The sequence below is a fragment of the Lithobates pipiens genome, unplaced genomic scaffold, assembly GCF_037356315.1.
Source record: "Lithobates pipiens isolate NorthernLeopardFrog02 unplaced genomic scaffold, aLitPip1_a1.2 Scaffold_22, whole genome shotgun sequence".
NCBI lineage: Eukaryota > Metazoa > Chordata > Amphibia > Anura > Ranidae > Lithobates > Lithobates pipiens.
Genome location: NW_027507784.1, coordinates 261,671,147 through 261,692,505, shown reverse-complemented (window position 1 = coordinate 261,692,505; position 21,359 = coordinate 261,671,147). Strand labels below are relative to the sequence as shown.

Below are 21,359 nucleotides of genomic sequence, written 5' to 3'. Positions count from 1 at the left end.
GCATACATCATTACTATGGAAATGTTGTCAGTCTAAAAAGGTACATCTTATTGGCTGAAATACAAGAGGAATGCAGAAACTTGATGCTGAGGCTTGGTTGTTGCTGGCTCTTCTCCCTACTTCCTCATACTTCCAGTGCGGGGGCTGTAGGGGGTAGATGCCATTTTTTGGTTCCAAAGCAGAGCTGAGCTGTTTTACTACATAATAAGTAAGGAGTTGCATAGAAACATGTATACAGCATAAGAAAATAGGCATTTTTATGATTATCATTATGTTCATTACATTCCTTCACAGCCCCCCCTAAAATGGCTATTTTATTTTCTCTTTTCAGTTCCTCATGCTAAAGGTCCTACTCACCTGGCCCATTCTCCTCAGCAACTCTTTTAGGCTGTATATAGAGACGGGCAACAACAAGCTCCCGACCACCCTCGATAAAGCTAGAGAAGGGCAGTCAGGCACTATCTTTCCCTATAAGCCTATAGGATTGTGAGATTATGGACAGGGAGTAACTGTAGAGGGGTGAAGGGTTTGTCCTCTTCCATCATAAGGGGGTCCTCCTCTTCTAGTTGGAGAAATGTAAGTGTGCTGTTGTCTACAGCATTGCTCATTAACTTCTTTATGAAAGGTAGAATACAGCATACAATCAGGGCTAAAATAACCGGGATTATTAATACCTATCTGGGCGAGCACCTTTTGCCACTCACTCATCCATCTAAAATATTGATCCCATGGGTTTGTAATACCTGAGTTCTTCTTCAACTCTAATGACAGATCTTCTAATTTCTTTATAGCTAGAGTAACCTTACCATTTGGGCCAGTATTATCAGGAATGTAGGTGCAACAGGTTCCCGTTTTTTCTATAATTTTACAGACACCTCCTTTCTCAGCTAACATCATGTCTAAGACCATCCGGTTCTGAAATGTCATGTAGGAAGTGGGGGCTAACTGGTCAGCAATTTCCTGGAAGGCATATCTGGTATAATTCATGAATCACTGTTGGTTATAGTATGTGTAGTTAATCCAATCTACATTCTTGTTGACAGTTATTATAGACTCAAAACCAGCTTTTACCTGGTCCCTGGCATTTAATTCATCAGGGACCCCCCTTGGGACCCCTATGGCATCTATCTACACATGTGGGTCAAAGCTTCCGGAGGGAGCTGCCCGCACCAAGGGACTGGATTTGGTTTTGTGTTAACTTCCCTGAGATAGTACTGTAGCTAGATCAGTATTCTTCGGTGAAGTTACCCAGGAACCTTCCCTTACCCTGATAATTAGAGTAACAGGCGTAGTTCCCAGGATATATGGCGATGTCCTCTCCAGGCTTCGGGGTTTTGGTAACTATAGGATACTCCCTTTTCCATATTTCACACACAGAGTGATTGGTGGATGTATTATTGAACAGGCTGAGGAAACATTCCTCACTGTCTTGTGGGATCTGGAGAGGGACTGTCCCTAAATGTGGCCTGGCACTACCACAAACATAGAAGTTGCTTCTGTTATGTTGGTTTGCAGTGAATCTCATCCAATCAATTAGTGTCAGAACCCGGTTTCAGCTGCCATTGTCTCTTCAAAGGTTGGGTTTGCCATTGCTATCATGTCTTTTATCGCAGTGGTAGAAGGTTTAAGGGGATTTGACATTGGTTTTGATATGTTATACATGTTTTTCAGATAAAATCTTGCTATAGGAACACCATTCCTTTGCCTAACCAGTAAAGTCCTGTATCACCGGGGGGGCTGGGGATTCTCAATGTTTAAAACCAGTCTTTCTCCCTCATCACTGCCTCATGACTTCCAGATGGACATACACTTAATGAGGAGCTTCCCAATATGATCTTTCCTATTTAAGGTGCTCTGTGGTTGATACCCCCAGCCTGCTCCGCTACTCCATTCCATTGATCCCCAATGGTCAAGTTTTGTCCCCAAAAATCATCCATTATACATATATATATTTGATCCAGACTGAGTGTCATGCAAGCCCACTGTGCCCAACCTGGTCTATACCTGTTGCAATACCTGGGTATTATACTACAGAAATCAAAGGTAAACGCAACCACTTGTGTGTTGGGTGAATTGTACCAAAATGTGGTGATGCCATTCATCTTAGTGATGCCCGCCTGTTGAGTACCTGTTTTGGTGATAACCATCTGCTGAGCTTTTACCAAGCTTATTAGAAAAAGGATATACAACACGATCATTGTGGTGCAGACAGAGTCTTGTCTTCAGAATATGGGGCTTTCCTGCAGTGACAGGCGTGTATCCAGGTGATTTTCCCATCTAGCTTGACTGATGTAGCTGTGGTCAGCAGCACCTGGAATGGTCCATCATATCTTAGATCAAGTGAATTTTTCCTTTGTGAATTTCTTCACTGACACCCAGTCTCCTGGCTGAAGACTGTGGGTTCCCGAGTCTGCCTCTTGATCTGGAATAGAGGAAAACACTCAAGAATGCATATTGGTTAAGTCACTGCAAACATGTGACATAACTAGTTACCACATCAGATTGCAACTGTAACTGTTGTGTAAAGTAACAACCAAGTCTGGGGGCTGAACCAAACAACATTTCATAAGGGGATAGGGCATGTTTACCCCGGGGGGGGTGTTTGACACTGAACAGGGCAATGGGCAAACTGTCTGGCCAACTCATGTTATTCTTTTGGGCCATCTTTAACATCCTGTTTTTTAGGGTCCCATTCATCCTTTCTACTTTCCCGCTACTGTGAGGGTGGTATGGGGTGTGTAGAGCCAACTGAACCCCCAGTGCTGCCCAAATCTCTTTTTAAGGGTTGCTGTGAAGGCTGGGCCCTGATCACTCTCTATCACCTCTGGGACCCCAAATCTACATACTATGTCACTCAGTCGTTTCTCAGCCATGGTCTTGGCTGTCATGTTTGTAACGGCATAGGCTTCTGGCCAGCAGGAGAACATGTCCACCACTACTAGGGCATATTCATATCGGCCACTTCTTGGCATCTGTATATGATCAATCTGTATCCTCTGGAACATATAGAGGGGTTTCGCTATTGCTTCTGCGCTGTCTTTTCTGTTCTCCCGGATTGCATTTTGCACATACATCACATGAGGCGCAGTAGTCTCTGGTTAAGGTGGTTATCCCTGGGGCCCAGTAGTATTTGCTGATCAGTGAATTCATTAAGTTCTTAGAGAGATGTTCAGGTCCATGTGCCCATTGGACAACTGCTGGATACATATATCTTGAGAAACAAGTTTTCCCTTTCATCGAATACAGATCTCCATTGTAGTCTGCTCCTTTATTGATCCATTCCAACTTTTCTTCTGTGTGAACAGCCCCTTACATAGAGGCTAGGTATTGCTCATCAGATTGCACATGCTCTGCCAAAAGCATCTGCGCTGAGGATTCACTCTCCTTTCTGGCCACTTAGGCCATTTTTCCTTGTTTTTTTCCTGCTTGTTTAGCAGCTATATCCGCCAAGTGGTTCCCTCTGGCTTCTTGAGAATTCGGTTTGCCTTGTGCTTTAACCTTCAAGACAGCCACTTGGTCAGGCAGGAGTAGTGCATCCATTAAATCCTTGATGGCAAGGGCTGTGTTTCACCGATGTGTTCCATCCGCTGTCAGCAACCCTCTGGCCCTCCAGATGATACCGAAGTCATGAGCTACACCAAGGGCGTACCTTGAGTCTGTGTAGATGTTGGCTCTTTTACCTTCTGCTTTCAGATTCCGAGGTCACAGCATAACCTGTGTAGTACTTGCCTCCTTCATCTGCATATCCGGAGCCATCCACAAATAGTGTATAGTCACGGTTTTCCTGAGGAAATTTCACTTACTGTAGGGAAATGTGTGGTTTCCATGCACATAATTTCAAGGCAGTCATGTGGAGTGGTACAGGGGTCTTCTTCACCTTCTTCTTGTCCCCCCTCGAAAAATGGCAGAAGGGTGGCCGGGTTGAGAGTGAGACACCTTTGGAGGGTCACATTGTCAGGAAGGAGTAGGGAGATGTGCAACCATAGATGTCTGGCCATGGACAGGTGTCTGGGTTGCACCTGAGTTAGGATGGCAACAATGTCATGCGGTGCCAGAAGAAGCAGGGGATGTGCTAAAATGACATCTGAAGTTTTGTCCAGCAGTGCTTGGGCAGCAAAGACAGCTCTTAAACAGGAAGGGCCAACCCTAGTCATGGGTTCCAAGTGCCAAGAATAGTACCCAATGGGCCTAGTCCGTCCTCCATGTTCTTGGGCTAGGAACACTGTGGCGTGCCTTTCTGTTCCGACACAGTTTGAAGGGTTTCCCATAATCTGGAAGGTCCAAAGCAGGAGCGGTGGTTATTGTTTGCTTCAGCAGAATAAAATTGTCCAGGGCCTCGCTTGACAGGGTAAATGGCACAGACTTGAGGGCATCATAGAGTGGTTGCATAAGGATTGATGCATCCGGGATCCATGCCCTACAGTAAGATATGAGTCCAAGAAAGGCATGCAGTTTAGCTGCTTTTGGTTGGGGAATATCTTGGATTGTAGCTACTCGGTCCAATGTGAGATGTCTTGTGCCCTTGGAAATGCAGTGGCCCAAAAAGGTGACTATCTTGGAACACCACTGCATTTTGTCTTTGGAGGATTTACAGCCTTGTTCCGCAAGGTAGCATAGTAGACTTTCTGAGTTTTCTTCTACAGCTTGTTGGTCATCTGCACAGAGAAGATCGTCCACATATGAGGAGAGCCACTGCAGGGTGTTATTTTTGCCATGTTTCAAGTATGGAGGCTATGACTTTGGCAAACTGGCTCGGAGAATGTTGCTCCCCTTGTGGCATGACTGCCCAGGTGTACTGTTGTCCTTTGTGGGAGAAAGCGAAACATTACCTGCAGGAAGGATGCAGGGGTAAAATGTAGAATGCATTTGCCAGGTCAACTACAGTGAAGTACTCAGCCGTTGGAGGTACACCTGATAATAAGGTGTGTGGATTTGGCACCATTGGGGTGTCCAACACTGACTTTGTTAATTGCTCGCAGATCCTGCACCATCCTGTATCTGTCAGGTTCTCCCTTAGGTGTTTTCTTCTTGACAGGAAAAAGAGGTGTATTACACGGTGAGGTACAGGGGATCAAGGACCCATTCTGGACCAAAGCAGCTACATGTTTTGAGATAGCTGCCGATTGAGCCAACTTAAGTGGGTATTGTGGTTTCCAGGGCAATGATGCGCCCTTTTTGAGCTTGACTAAAACTGATGGCACTTTTAAGTGACTGATGTCTTCTGGTCCTGTGGACCATAGGCACACAGGGATTCTGTCAAGTACTTCCTGTGGTATTGAACTTGGAGTTATCGCTTCATGAAGTATCATCATGAGAGGCAGAGAACACAAGCACAAGGCAGATGAGTCTTCTAAGGATAGGGGAGTATGTAATTTCACCCCCCCCCCCCCTTCAGGTGTGAAGATGATCGAAGCCTGTAGTCTGGACAGCACATCAGCTCCAAGCAGATTCAAGGGACATGTAGAGGACACCACAAATCTGGAAAGCAAATCAGGAAATGTCCCCACTTAGAGTGGCTCAGTAAGTGGACTGGAATGGGGCACCCCATCCACTCCCATGCAGGAAACATCAATAGTGGAAAGGAAAAGATCCGCAGGTCCTCAGCCCTCAACATGCTTCTGGCTGCCCCCGTGTCAATCAGAAAGGTGGTAGGTTTTCCTTGTATAGGTAACGTGACCTTTGCTAGGGGTCCCCCAGTCCCACTCGAAGACACTGCCATAAGGGGTGACACGGGCTTGCCCACTTTCTAGCAAGAGTTGGGGCGTGATGGTTGTGGTTGATGTCCCCGTCTTGTCTGCGATGTCTTGGGGCTCCGCATTCTCTTCAAAAGTGACCCCGTTTCCCACAGTTGTAACAGGTGATCCATTCCCTGGTATTGGCAGTGGTGGTGGACAAGTGTAGATTGGATCTTCATCATGGGCTACCATGAGGGGCATTGTTTTTTTACCTTTTTGGTTTTCTATACCTCTGGCCACCAACAGTAAATCAAAGCCTTTGGGAAGGAAGAAATTGCTCAATTTGGAACAATCTACAGGCTGGTGATTTGTGATTGGGAAATGGGTGGAACCTAGCCAAGAAGGCATCCAAAAACCCCTTCCTGAGATTTCACAAACCTTGACAAAGGTAAAGCAACAAGTCTGGAAACATACATCATCAAGGCAAGGTGTGCATCAGATGGGAAACCAAAGAATACATCTGACAAAGTTTTATTTCAATATTTTGAACTTTTTTCACACTTGCTTGGATCATCAATCACCATGTGATTTATTTATCACTTATATTTATTAATATTTATTATCATTTACTGGTATTGTTGTTAATGATCATCACATCATTTTGAGGTTGCACTCATCACTATTTACTTATTCAATTTCAGTACACTTAAGATTGAGCTGCGATCTCAGTCTATATTTACAATCTTTATTTATTTTAGATTTTAGCATCACTTTTGTCAGTAACACTCGGTAAGCGATAGAGATTCACCACTGCACAGGGGTGGTGGGAAGCAATGGCTTGTGGCCCAACTGATCCTTCGAGTAGCCACCTTCCCTCACCTTCACCAGTCCCCAACCCCTCTCGTATATGGCAAACAGTAATCCACAAATACACTCAGGATAGGACATTATACCTGCCACCCTTTGCACCGCAAAGCTTCAGCAGCTGAGCTAAACCCTCAGGGGTCTATCACACTGTCAACCCTGAGTCAGCGTCCGTAAACGCTTGTTGCCAACAGCTCACCTGAGTCAGGACACTCAATTTCAACTGTACTTTCAGTCTGCTGAGTCGCAATGCTTCAGGATGAGAAACACTGAACAAATAACACACAGTCTGCAGAGATCCAGTGGCAGGTTCGTTAAACAGCCCCAGGCAAGGAATAACGATTACCTGCCTATCCGGGAGCCAACAAGATCGGTGACCAGACTGGACAGAAACAAGTCATACAGTGGTAAGTATAAATGTACATACCATACTTTTAGGGTTGCGCAAGCCTCTTGGTCTCTCCCGATCAACCACTCAACCCCTCAGTTGCGGTCTCCCTTCAGTCGAAGCCTGGAGCCCCACGCTCTGGGCACCAATTGTGATGGTTCAAAACCGCAATTGGGTTCAGGTTGAATGTCTACTGCTGCTCCTAATTATGAAATGTAGATGTACGTGCATGCCTGGAGTATCATATAAATGTACTCACCGAGGCCAAGATGCCGAGAGCGGTCGCTGTTGCGACTCGGCGCAGACCACCTCTGAAGGTGGCACAGAGGGTGGTTGCACCAAGAGGCACAAGCTACCAGTAGGACAGTCACTTGCTAGTAGATCAGCAGATAGCTTGAGCAGAGCAGAAATGTGATGTCCCGTGGGAAGGTCCAGAAGCAAAGGTAGCAAGTCCGCAAGGCAAAGGCAGAATCCAGGAGACAGGCCAGGGGTCAAACACAGTCCAGATCAGAAGACAACAAGTACCAGGAACGCTGAGACAGAAGGATAATCCAAGACAAGCCGGGGGTCGAACACAGGAGATAGCAGGTAAGTCCAGATGCAGGCTGAGGGTCAAACACGTTTAGAAAGCGGGAGTCCAAGGTCAAGCCAGAGGTCGGGTCAGGAGAAGATCAGCGAGGTCGATGAGGCAATCCGGGTCACAACGGGTAATACAAATCACAGGAACAGACGTGGGAATCACAGGAAGCTGAAGACAAACCAGCAGTGTGTTTGGATGACCTCACTTCCTTTATAGGTCAGCGAGGGGTCACACCCTGTGTGTGTGTGCTTGTGTGCTTTAGTTTATTCCTATTGCACACAGCTGTGCGCCAGAGCGCTTTACCCAAGCGCATCCTATGACATGGAGTAACCACAAGATTAAACATCTCTGTTTATTGCAGTGCAGTGTCCAATGTTTTATACACAAACAATAGAGCATACGTCATTACTATGTAAATGTGGTCAGTCTAAAGGTACATCTTATTGGCTGAAATACAAGAGGAATGCAGAAACTTGATGCTGAGGCTTGGTTGTTGCTGGTTCTTCTCCCTACTTCCTCATACCTCCAGTGTGGGGGATGTAAGGGGTAGACGCCATCTTTTGGTTCCAAAGCAGAGCTGAGCTGTTTTACTGTATAATACGTAAGGAGTTGCATAGAAACATGTATACATCATAAGAAAATAGGCATTTTTATGATTATCATTATGTTTATTACATTCCTTCACACTGATACAGGTCAAGTTTCAAGTATGGTAGCGAGTAATAGGTGTTCCGGGAGCCACACCTCAAGTCAAAGCCTGCTGTGTGATAATGAATGGCAGTCTCAGCTTGAACACCCAGCACATTTCACTCTGCCCACTGAAGCTTACTCATGGGGATTTACATAGGAGTATACTACATCCCAGTGAGGCTCCATAAAATGTTCCTGGAACATGACTCCATCTTCCTCTGTTGTCAACTTCACCCAGGGTCCTATTTTCACATGTTTTGGGAGTGCCCTAAACTTGCTGTTTACTGGTCTAAGGTCTTTGAGGTGATTAATCTCTGGCTACAACTATCTATACCACCCCCCAGGACTATCCCTATTGGCCATCAGTGAGGATGTTCAGCAGTCTTATCACGCTAAATTGCTGATCTCCTATCTTCTTTAATATGCAAAAAAAAAAACTCTTGATGAAGTGGACCTCAGCAGCTATCCCTGAGGTGTCTTCCTAGGAGGCCATGGTGGATGCAGCTCTTCCTATGTACAAATTAACCTATATTGACTGTGGCTGCTCCTTAAAGTGCAGTTTCAGTTGTGTTGTGGGTTTCAATATTATGGGTTGAGTGCTGGGTTTGAGTTTCCCTGGCTCTCCCTCCCTCTCTCCTTCGACTTCATGTACCCTGCCTTTTTTGTCTTCTCACCCCACCCTTGGTACATACAGTATCTCACAAAAGTGAGTGCATCCCAAACATTTTTGTAAATATTTTATTCTATCTTTTCATGTGACAACACTGAAGAAATTACACTAAAATGTAAAGTAGTGAGTATACAGCTTGTATAACAGTGTGAATTTGCTGTCCCCTCAATTTGTTAAATTTGGTGTTATTGCTCTCACTTTCCCATACTGGTCACTGGAAGTTCAACATGGCACCTCATGGCAAAGAACTCTCTGAGGATCTGAACAAAAATAATTGTTGCTCTACATAAAGATGGAGAGAGGATAGGCTATAAGAAGATTGCCAAGACTGGTGGCCAAGACTGACCATACAGAGGTTTAAGAGGACAGGTTCTACTCAGAACAGGCCTAGCCATAGTCAACCAAAGAAGTTGAGTGCACATGCTCAGCATCATATCCAGAGGTTCTCTTTGGGAAATAGATGCATGAGTGCTGCCAGCATTGCTGCAGAGGTTGAAGGGGTGGGGGGGGGGGGGTGTCAGCCTGTCAGTGCTCAGTCCATACGCCACACACTACATCAAATTGGTCTGCATGGCTGTCATCCCAGAAGGAAGCCGTTTCTAAAGATGATGCACATGAAAGCCTGCAAACAGTTTGCTGAAGACAAGCAGACTAAGGCCATGGGTTACTGGAACCATGTTTTGTGGTCTGATGAGACCAAGATAAACTTATTTGGTTCACATGTCAAGCGTGTGTGGCGGCAACCAGGTGAGGAGTACAAAGACAAGTGTGTCTTGCCTACAGTCAAGAATGGTGGTGGTAGTGTCATTGTCTGGGGCTGCATGAGTGCTGCTGCCACTGGGGAGCTACAGTTCATTGAGGGAACCATGAATGCCAACATGTATTGTGACATACTGAAGCAGAGCATTATCCTCTCCCTTCGGAGACTGGGCTGCAGGGCAGTATTCCAACATAACGACTCCAAACACACCTCCAAGACAACCACTGCCTTGCTAAAGAAGTTGAGCCTAAAGGTGATGGACCAGCCAAGCATGTTTTCAGACCTAAACCCTATTGAGCATCCTCAAACGAAAGGTGGAGGAGCGCAAGGTCTCTAACACCCACCAGCTGTGTGATGTCGTTATGGCGAAGTGGAAGAGGACTTCAGTGGCAACCTGTGAAGCTCTGGTGAACTCCATGCCCAAGAGGGTTAAGGCAGTGCTGTAAAATAATGGTGGCCACACAAAATATTGACACTTTGGGCCCAATTTGGACATTTACATTCACTTAGGGGTGTACTCACTTTTGTTGCCAGTGGTTTAGACAATAATGGCTGTGTGTTGAGTTATTTTGATGCGGACAGCAAATTTACACTGTTATACAAGCTGTACACGCACTACTTTACATTGTAGCAAAGTGTCATTTTTTCAGTGTTGTCACATGAAAAGATAGAATAAAATATTTACAAAAAATAGGAGGGGTATACTCACATTTATGAGATACTGTACCAGTTTTACCCAATGTTCCCCAAGGATTGGACTGTTGCATTTGTTATGCTTGTTACTACTTTATTACTACTTTGGTATGCTAAACTGTGGCTGTATTGACCTAAGCTCCCACGAGCTTATCTTGTTGGACTGTTTTACTTCCTGTTATAATTGTTCTTTGGATCTGTATGCCACTTAAACCATGTCACTTTGTTGTGTTTGTACACTGTAAAACACTTTTGACTGCAATAAAGCACTCAACTTCCATTTTTTATTCCACAGAGCTCCTTCTTTCATTAAAGAATAGTTATAGCTAAGTTTTTTTAAAACTCACCTAGACATTTTGGATGCCAATTAGTTTGCATTGTAATATTAAATCAGTATTAAAGCCCAAAGAAAGTTAAAGGCCCTTGCATCCAGTAAGCATTATGGGCTTTTTACTGTCTTTTGTTGTTTTGTGGTGTTTGTATCCAAGAGCCTAGTGAACTCTAAAACACATTTTACAGGTTTCTAATTCAACAAAAAGCAAACATTAGTCAGAACTGAAATCCTATAAAATGTTATTTTCCTCTGTAAACCGAGAACAAGGAGTTCCCCTTGGGGTTTGGACTTTAACGGCACTCAGATAACTATAACAACTTAATGTAGTAGAAAAAATATGCGTATATTTTATTAGAAATACATAGTTAAAACATATGTAATGGAGTATACATTACAGCCACTAATGGTTATACAATAGTTACAAATAGATGGTATGTAGAAATTATCCTTCACCCGACGCGTTTTGGAGTCTACTAGAGATACTCCTTCCTCAGGGTAGATAGGATATGATAACGCTACAAAAATAAGTACAAACAGTCAATGCCTATATATATTATTTACCATAAATTACTATTCATATATCTATTGCATTATAAACATATAATTGCAACAGTCAAGTGCTTATAGCACACTCCATTGAATAAAAAAGCGAAGGAACAATGTAGCCCTGGGAAACCGCCATTACCCTGGAAGGCCCAGCATAGGCTATCAAATTGAAAAGATACGCAACAGTCATCCAAGTATAATCAGAAGCCCAAAAAAGGAAGGTTTCCTGAGTGTGTGTGAGAGTCCAGGGCTTGCTACACATGCACCAATGACGCATTGCCACAAGAGGAAATCTGTGCCAACTGAGCATGCACCAAAGATGCCTCAGTGCGCCAACCCGCACCTGCACAGAAGACTTGATGGAAAAAGGCAGGAAAATGCCCAGGAGGCGCACAGGAAGTGACCTCAACCTGATGCAAAAAGGCTGGAAAATGCACAGGAGGCGCACAGGAGGGGATCTTAACCTGATGGAAAAAGGCGGGAAAATGCCCAGGAGGCGCACGGGAAGTGACATCAAATTTCCCTATATAAGCCCAGCCCAGACACTGCCAAATTGCTGGATTATCTTCAGTCCCCCCTTGTTCTTGTGCTAGTGTGTGATCTGTCTGAACTTGTTGTGACCTGGAAACCTATTTGACTACTCTTGATTGCTGCTTGCCATTGACCTCAGATTTGTACGTTGATCATTCTACTTCTTTGTCCCTTTTGTATCTCGAACCATTCTTCTGATTAACCCTTTTTATACTTCTTTGCCAAACTGGACTTGACCTCGGCTCGGGTCCCAGACTAAGGCTTGCACGGTGCTCCGCATACCTGGCACCCATGCCACTCGGTGTCCACCAAGTCTCTGTTTCCATCTCCAGAGGCTTTAAGGATCCGAGGTGCAAGGGAGGCCTCACCACTACTTCGGTCTCACATCAGGTATGTGGCTCTCGTGACAGTGTGGGACAGCCCCCTGAGGGGCGCACATGCCATCACTATGCATGCGCAGGGGAGCAGAGCCCAGCGCGCACCCCCCGCCGACATGGAACTTAATAATCATAGGTGTTAAACACCAGAGGAAAGAAGGGAGCAAGCGGAATATGGAAATTGGCTGCATGAAAACAGCCTGTCCGTCTGATCTTAAATGCCACAGAAATCTGGGCATTGCCCGCGTCGGGTGGTCAAGAAAAATCAAGCCCACACATCACTTGAAGAGAATGTTTACATCCTTCTATAAATAGTGGACTACTGACATCTAGGTGGACAGACTTCATATGACATCATAGAAAAGAGCCAATGTACTTAAATGTAAGCTAGATTTGGGGCATGATATCAGGTCCCAAGGCCACGTGTGCTTAAAATACATTACAAGTAATCTGGAAAAGAATCATACAGATCAATACATTGGTACAAAGACTGCAGACAGGCGTCAAAAATATCTTCAACATAGATGTTGCGGGCATAATAATTTGTCCATTTTGAAAGCAAATAGAGAAATGGAATCCTTATGCCGCGTACACACGAGCGGATTGTATGGCGTACTTAGTCCGTCATACAATCCGACGGACAGTCCGTCGTACTTTCCACTGAACGGACTTGACCACACACGGATACACAAACAGTCCGTCGAAAGCTTGCGCGATGACGTGTACAGCACGTACGACGGGACTAGAAATAGGAAGTCCAAGACACAGCAAAGCACCCTTCCGCCGTGTAAATCCTTTCTGGGCATGCGCCATTCTTAGTCCGTCGAACTAGCATACTGACGACCGTATTGTCCGCTGAAACCAAAGTACGACGGACAGAATTTCGAAAAAATCGAAATACTTAGTACTCCGGACTGCACGCTGAAAAAGTCAGCTGAAGCCCACACACGAGCGGATTGTCCGCTGAAATGTGTTTCGACGGACTAAGTACGCCATACAATCCGCCCGTGTATACGCGGCATTACAGTCAATCAAGAGAAAAGGAGGGAAAACATGAAACAATGGTTCCCTATTTTTCCATACCTCCCAAAGCAAAACCTTCTAAGAAGGGTTTGTAGCATACAGCATCATTGAGGCCTGGGGGTTGTGTGGCCCTCAGGATGTATATCCATCTAAGCTCTAATTGTAGGGGGGACTTATTCCAGTCCCCCCTCTAGAATTGGGGTGAATCCTGTCCAAGATAAATAATTCGATTTTTGTGAATTTGCCATTGTGTACAGTGGTGGTACGTCGACCCTATGGCAAATCAGGGTTGCTGCATACTCCTGATGTGTCTATATGCTCTCTGCCAAAATTGGAGCTTGGTCTTTCCAATGTAAAAAACATCCACAATTGCAGAGAAGCATATAGACCACACTGAGGGGTTTTGCAGTAGGCAAAATATTTGAACCTAAATAAATCCCCATTGGGTAAGGTTGGCTTTTTGGCTGTATGTATGTATTTGCAATACCTACTGTACAAGACCCACATATAAAGGTGCCTTTATATTTGCATTGCTCTTTTTTAGATAGGTCCCTAAATTTACTTCTAACAAGCTTGTCCACTTGCACTTTTCCACTATGTTAACAGTGGTCCTGATTCTTTACGATCCGATTGCATATAGCAATGTATTGCACATTGACCAAAAGGACAATGTTGCCCCCTTTGTCCACTAGCTTGATAGTAATCATTTTATTACTGGACAACTGTTTTAGGGCTTGTATTTCAGCATCATTTGAATTGGTGTTTGGTGGGGATCGTGTCCTTGTTAACTTGTTTAAGAAAAGCAGCAACATTGGCATTCAAACTTGGAGCTGGAAATTTGTCAGATTTTTTTCTTAATTGGGAACCAACCGAGGCATCTTTTCCGGAGCTAGTGTATTTGTCTGTAGGGGGGCAACAGTTTGTTTAGATCAACCTGATCAATAAGATCAGATTGATCGGGGGGCATGTCCGGAAGCCAAGCTGGACGGACGCACGGAGTAAGAGTTCTCCGCTGGGCTCTTCCTCGGCCTTCAAGAACTACTTTCAGCCGCCCGAGGCCTTGCCGGGCGGCGGAGGCAAGATGGCGCCGGACGGCGCGGATCCTCACCGCCGGGTCCCCACAGCGTCTCACCCTCCGCTCCATGCCCTCCAGGCGGACCATGCTCGGCAGCCCCCTCGCCCCCCTGAGGCTGTGGGGGAGCGGGATGCCTCACACCGCCCTCCGGGCTCTTTCCTGGACTGCCTGGAAGCCCCATACAAGACTGCCCAGGACCTCCGCCACAGACTAGGCCGCAGCGGCAAGATGGCGCCGACCGGCCCCACAGCCTCACCGAAGGTACGCCAGCCCTCCCCCCTGCCTGAAGCCACACAGCCCCTGCTTCTGCCGGCTCTCCCACGGGACTCCCCGCAGAGCAGGCAGCTAACTGGGGTGGATGACCTGGGCTGTCAATCTCCCACCCCCTCTCCTATGTTTTGGGGGGAGCAGGCCACTGATCCGCCGCCACCCTTGCCGCATACCCAATGCTCGGAGGCCTTCTCCTCGCCTCCTCCGCACCGCTCCTCTCCTCAGTATGGCCTCCAGTACCTGCCTCTCCCCTACGTCCTCGGACCTCATGGAGGACTCTCAGACCCGCTCTGACCCTGCACACAGTGGGGAAGATGGGGCACCCCCCACGGCTGCGGAGGGGGATCGGGCAGCATGGCCATTGCCTGCCTCTCCTAAAGCACAGAGGCTTCCCCCGCTCTCGGGACTCCAGTGCATCCAAAGACCGCACAGCCGCTCTCCCCTCCTATGCTCAGGTAGCCCGGGCCTCAGGCCACCCTCAAGGAACAGCCCAGCTGGACCCTTCACCCCGCTCGCCCCATGCTACCTCCTGGGCAGACCCCTGGAAGCCACAGCCATCGTGGCCCCCCTCTCCCAACCGGGAACTTCCACGAGGGGAGCCGCCCCCCCACTCTCTACCTTCTCCGCCTCTCCTCCAACAGCAAGAGACCATTCACCCCTACTGGCAAGCGTATTTGCAAACCATACCGACGAAGGATGACTTTAAACAGCTTGTAGCGGATGTGCAAGCTACTTGCCGCGCTGAAATCCAGACCCTGCACACTGGCCTTAAACACCTAGCTGACCGTGTGGAGATGGCGGAGGAGAATATCCAGGAGACTAAGTTGACGGTCCACCGCATTCAGGGTGAGACCTCTGACCACCGCCTCTTGCTACGGGATATGCAATGCCAAGTGGAAGATCTCGATAACAGAGGCCGCAGGAACAACATCCGCGTCCGCGGCCTGCCTGAGACGGAGGGCGCTGAGGACCTTCAGACCTCGCTGCAAACATTATTCAACGAGATGTTAGGGGAAGACCCGGACAAGCACATGGAAATGGACACGGCCCATCGGGCCCTGAGACCCAAGGGTCCGGCCTCAAAACCAAGGGACGTTATCTGCAGAATCCACTACTTCCCACTCAAGGAAGATATCATGTGCAAATCCCGCTCCATCCGCGACCTGGCCTTTGACAATTCTCCAGTCCAGCTTTACCCGGATCTTTCCTGGATCACGCAGGCTGTTGCAGCCTCTTCTCCGGGCCCTCCAAGACAAGAATGTCCTCTACAGATGGGGCTTTCCCTTTAGCCTGACCGCAAGACACCAAGGAAAGTCTGCAACTCCACGATATCCAGAAAACCTGGTCCTCTTTTGCGACACTCTGGACATTCCTATCCCTCAATTGCCCGACTGGGACTTGGTTGCCTCTCCCCCCCCCCCCCCAATGCCAGTGATCTGGCAGAAAGTTCCCTCAGTCAAGTGGCACAGAGGCCCAGATCCCCACCGCAGGTCACCCAAACGTAAATGAAGGAAACGCCCAGTCCCCTCCGCAGTTTTTCTTTTTCTTTCCCCCTCATCCCCTATTTTGGGGGATCTGTTTTCCCTTTCCCCCCCGATTGCCGGAGCTACATTTACTCCTCATTTTTTTTTACCCCGGGCTGGCCTAGGTTAAGTCCAAGGACGGATCGACTCCCGGGTTATTGCCCCCCGTGGTTTTCCACCTGTTGGTTCCTTTCGTGGAGTGGACTGTTGGTGCCTCCCTAGCCCGAATTTTTGGACTTCCTGGCTGGGGAGTCATTAAGGAACCGTACAGATCCAGTGTCCCTATAGGACCTCTGGAACTGTCTTTTGTTAATGTTTCATTTTACTTTGTACTCTGTTATTGTTTCTATTCTTCCCCTTTTCTCTAGGTTTTACCTTCTTCTCGCTTCTCCAGCGACGCCCTGCCGGTGGTTCTCCCGATCGCCGGCCCTCCTCCAGTGGTTGCCGCTCCTCCCGAGGCACGGAGGCCTCCAACAAACTCAGCTAAGTATGCCTTGCACACCACCCCTACTCGACCATGGCTAAGATCCTGTCCCTTAATGTACATGGCCTGAACTCCAACAAAAAGCGGCATCTAGCGCTCAGGGAGTTCCGACAGGCGGGGCAGATATAGTGATGGTCAAGGAAACACACTTTAACCGGGGAGATTCCTTCACTTTTGCCTCCAGACATTTCCCTCAGATCTATCAGGCTTTCAACCCACGTAAGAGAGCGGGAGTGGCCATACTTTTCCGGCAGGGGGCCCCTGTCAGGAAAGGTTCCCTCCGCTGGTAATATCAATCATTTGGCATGCAGTACTGCGATCCACCAGCAGGTGTCTCCTGCTGGAATTATGTCATCTTTGGTCCGCAGTACTGGTGTCCACCAGCGGAGGGATCCTGGCAGTATGGAGCAGGTATTGCCTTCTGCAGTCAGGCGTCACATGACTGACAGCAGTCATTATAAATACCCGGCAGGTGCACACACACCTCGCCTTGGTATTGTTCCTTGTGCCCTGACCTGCTGCTTGCGATCCTGATTCTGTACCTATTCCTGTGCCCTGAACCTGTGACCCGTGGTTCTTATCCTGTTTCCCTGTCCTGGTCCCTACCCTGTCCCACCTGTTACCATTATCCCTATCCTGCAGTCTGATCCGTCCATCCTCTCCCTGTCCTGTGTTCCTTATCCCATTTGCTGATCTCCCTGTGTATGACCTTGGCCTGACTTGTGACTCTGATTCTGGACTGCCCTTGTTTATCTGCTGATCTCCCTGTGTATGACCCTGGCCTGCCTATCGTTTACGGTCCTTGCATTTCCCATTTATTGTACATATCTGTCTGTTGTTGTTTGGGGGTCTTTGTTGGTTGGTTATTGCACTGTGTGGTTGTATTTATATTATTCACTTTCTTTAATAAATCATATTTCACTTATACACGTTTGGGTTTCCTCTGTTGCAGTCCACACAGTTCTGGTCTTATCTGATACTTAACAGAATACCAAGGCCATCCCTGACCAGAAGTGGCTACACAGAGGAACCATCTTGGTTCAGGTTGCTTACAGAAATGAATTTAGAAGTGATTCGTTATTATGCTTTGTTGGCGTCTGAGAGTGGTGACTATCTCCGCCAGACACTGAAAGGGTGGACCAGTGATCAGCTGTTGGAAACCATTTGTTTAGCTCACTCCTGGGTTGATCAGGGCTGTATGTTGTTTGGGGATGTTCAGCCGTTAATTCAAATCTGCACAGAGCTGGCCCTGCCCTGCATCCCAGGGGGCCATGATGATTTTTCTCCCCCTTTCAGTATTAATCAAGTCACATCACTGGTATGGCTTCTGGAAGATGATTCCCCTTACTTTTTTGAGCATTACACAGCCTGTTCCCAACAGATGATAATAGAATGTGTTGATTCCGTACAATCCCTTGTCAGACAGGCAGTATGTAACCCGCAGTTTGTGCAACCACTACTTTTAGCATGGTCTGGTATTTTGCAATCAGCCACAGCCAGCCCACAACAAACCCTCTCTGCTACCAAACACCTGCCTGCCCAAGAAACTCTTCCTCCATCACCTATGGCAACCTCAGTTTCAGCCCAATATACTCTACTCCCCACCAAATATCAATACCCTGTTTCTTCCTGCTGCACATATCCTGCCTTTAATCCAACTGCCTCTTTCCCATGGCCCACTATCCCTCAAGAACTTCCCCCAGCCACTGTTACCTCTTCCCTGCCATATTCCAACCCTTCTCTCCAGTTTGCTTCATCCCCTACCTATAGATCTGCAGCTACCTACAGGCCTTCAGTAGCTAAATCTAAAAAAAGACGGAAGTTCTTTCCTACCCATTTGATCCTGCCAGTAACGCAACCTGCCTCCACATCAACCAACCTGCTCCAGCCTGACGCCTTGCAGCCTGATGTCCCGGCCTTTCAGCCAGACGCCTTGCAGCCTGATGTCCCGGCCTTCCAGCCAGACGCCTTGCAGCCTGATGTCCCGGCCTTCCAGCCAGACGCCTTGCAGCCTGATGTCCCGGCCTTCCAGCCAGACGCCTTGCAGCCTGATGTCCCGGCCTTCCAGCCAGACGCCTTGCAGCCTGATGTCCCGGCCTTCCAGCCAGACGCCTTGCAGCCTGATGTCCCGGCCTTCCAGCCAGACGCCTTGCAGCCTGATGTCCCGGCCTTCCAGCCAGACGCCTTGCAGCCTGATGTCCCGGCCTTCCAGCCAGACGCCTTGCAGCCTGATGTCCCGGCCTTCCAGCCAGACGCCTTGCAGCCTGATGTCCCGGCCTTCCAGCCAGACGCCTTGCAGCCTGATGTCCCGGCCTTCCAGCCAGACGCCTTGCAGCCTGATGTCCCGGCCTTCCAGCCAGACGCCTTGCAGCCTGATGTCCCGGCCTTCCAGCCAGACGCCTTGCAGCCTGATGTCCCGGCCTTCCAGCCAGACGCCTTGCAGCCTGATGTCCCGGCCTTCCAGCCAGACGCCTTGCAGCCTGATGTCCCGGCCCTCCAGCCAAACGCCTTGCAGCCTGATGTCCCGGCCCTCCAGCCAGACGCCTTGCAGCCTGATGTCCCGGCCCTCCAGCCAGACACCTTGCAGCCTGATGTCCCGGCCCTCCAGCCAGACGCCTTGCAGCCTGATGTCCCGGCCTTCCAGCCAGACGCCTTGCAGCCTGATGTCCCGGCCTTCCAGCCAGACGCCTTGCAGCCTGATGTCTTGCAGTCTGATGTCCCGGCCTTCCAGCCAGACGCCTTGCAGCCTGATGTCTTGCAGTCTGATGTCCCGGCCTTCCAGTCTGATGTCTTGCAGTCTGATGTCCCAGCCTTCCAGTCTGATGTCTTGCAGTCTGATGTCCCGGCCTTCCAGTCTGATGTCTTGCAGTCTGATGTCCCGGCCTTCCAGTCTGATGTCTTGCAGTCTGATGTCCCGGCCTTCCAGTCTGATGTCTTGCAGTCTGATGTCCCGGCCTTCCAGTCTGATGTCTTGCAGTCTGATGTCCCGGCCTTCCAGTCTGATGTCTTGCAGTCTGATGTCCCGGCCTTCCAGTCTGATGTCTTGCAGTCTGATGTCCCGGCCTTCCAGTCTGATGTCTTGCAGTCTGATGTCCTGGCCTTCCAGTCTGATGCCTTCCAGTCTGATGTCCTGGCCTTCCAGTCTGATGTCCCGGCCTTGCAGTCTGATGCCTTCCGGTCTGATGTCCCGGCCTCGCAGTCTGATGTCCCGGCCTCGCAGTCTGATGTCCCGGCCTTGCAGTCTGATGTCCCGGCCTTGCAGTCTGATGTCCCGGCCTTGCAGTCTGATGTCCCGGCCTTGCAGTCTGATGTCCCGGCCTTGCAGTCTGATGTCCCGGCCTCGCAGTCTGATGTCCCGGCCTCGCAGTCTGATGTCCCGGCCTCGCAGTCTGATGTCCCGGCCTCGCAGTCTGATGTCCCGGCCTCGCAGTCTGATGTCCCGGCCTCGCAGTCTGATGTCCCGGCCTCGCAGTCCGATTCCTTCCAGTCTGATGTCCCTGCCTTGCAGTCCGATTCCTTCCAGTCTGATGTCCCGGCCTTGCAGTCCGACGCCTTCCAGTCTGATGTCCCGGCCTTGCAGTCCGATGCCTTCCAGTCTGATGTGCTTGACGTCCCAGTGCCTGCCTTCCAGCTTGACGTCCCAGTGCCTGCCTTCCAGCTTGACGTCCCAGTGCCTGCCTTCCAGCTTGACGTCCCAGTGCCTGCCTTCCAGCTTGACGTCCCAGTGCCTGCCTTCCAGCTTGACGTCCCAGTGCCTGCCTTCCAGCTTGACGTCCCAGTGCCTGCCTTCCAGCTTGACGTCCCAGTGCCCGCCTTCCAGCCTGACGTGCCGCTGCCCGCCTTCCAGCCTGACGTGTCGTTGCCTGCCTTCCAGCCCGATGTGCCAGCTTCCCGGTCCGATGTGCTTCTGTCTGCTGCCCTGCTTGAAGTGCCCGTTACCCAACCTGATGTGACTTTGCTCATAGCCCAGCTTGACGCAATGGACTTTCCCCAGCAACTGCTAGTTGGAGCGTCCGGAGGTCGCTCCTTTGAGGGGGGGTACTGTCAGGAAAGGTTCCCTCCGCTGGTAATATCAATCATTTGGCATGCAGTACTGCGATCCACCAGCAGGTGTCTCCTGCTGGAATTATGTCATCTTTGGTCCGCAGTACTGGTGTCCACCAGCGGAGGGATCCTGGCAGTATGGAGCAGGTATTGCCTTCTGCAGTCAGGCGTCACATGACTGACAGCAGTCATTATAAATACCCGGCAGGTGCACACACACCTCGCCTTGGTATTGTTCCTTGTGCCCTGACCTGCTGCTTGCGATCCTGATTCTGTACCTATTCCTGTGCCCTGAACCTGTGACCCGTGGTTCTTATCCTGTTTCCCTGTCCTGGTCCCTACCCTGTCCCACCTGTTACCATTATCCCTGTCCTGCAGTCTGATCCGTCCATCCTCTCCCTGTCCTGTGTTCCTTACCCCATTTGCTGATCTCCCCGTGTATGACCTTGGCCTGACTTGTGACTCTGATTCTGGACTGCCCTTGTTTATCTGCTGATCTCCCTGTGTATGACCCTGGCCTGCCTATCGTTTACGGTCCTTGCATTTCCCATTTATTGTACATATCTGTCTGTTGTTGTTTGGGGGTCTTTGTTGGTTGGTTATTGCACTGTGTGGTTGTATTTATATTATTCACTTTCTTTAATAAATCATATTTCACTTATACACGTTTGGGTTTCCTCTGTTGCAGTCCACACAGTTCTGGTCTTATCTGATACTTAACAGCCCCTTTTACTTGCACCTCCGTACACTTAGATCCACGGGGCCTGTGGGTCTGTGGCGCACACAGGCTCTGACCCTGTGCGTCTTCTATGCCCCCAATGTCCATCAACAT

At 48.7% G+C, this 21,359-nt stretch overlaps 1 protein-coding gene across 3 annotated transcripts in view; it reads left to right on the top strand.

Moving 5' to 3' along the window:
* Positions 1-21,359, top strand: part of LOC143924618 (ras-related C3 botulinum toxin substrate 1-like) — a 100,687-nt gene that overhangs the window by 65,758 nt on the left and 13,570 nt on the right. The window lies entirely within an intron of this gene.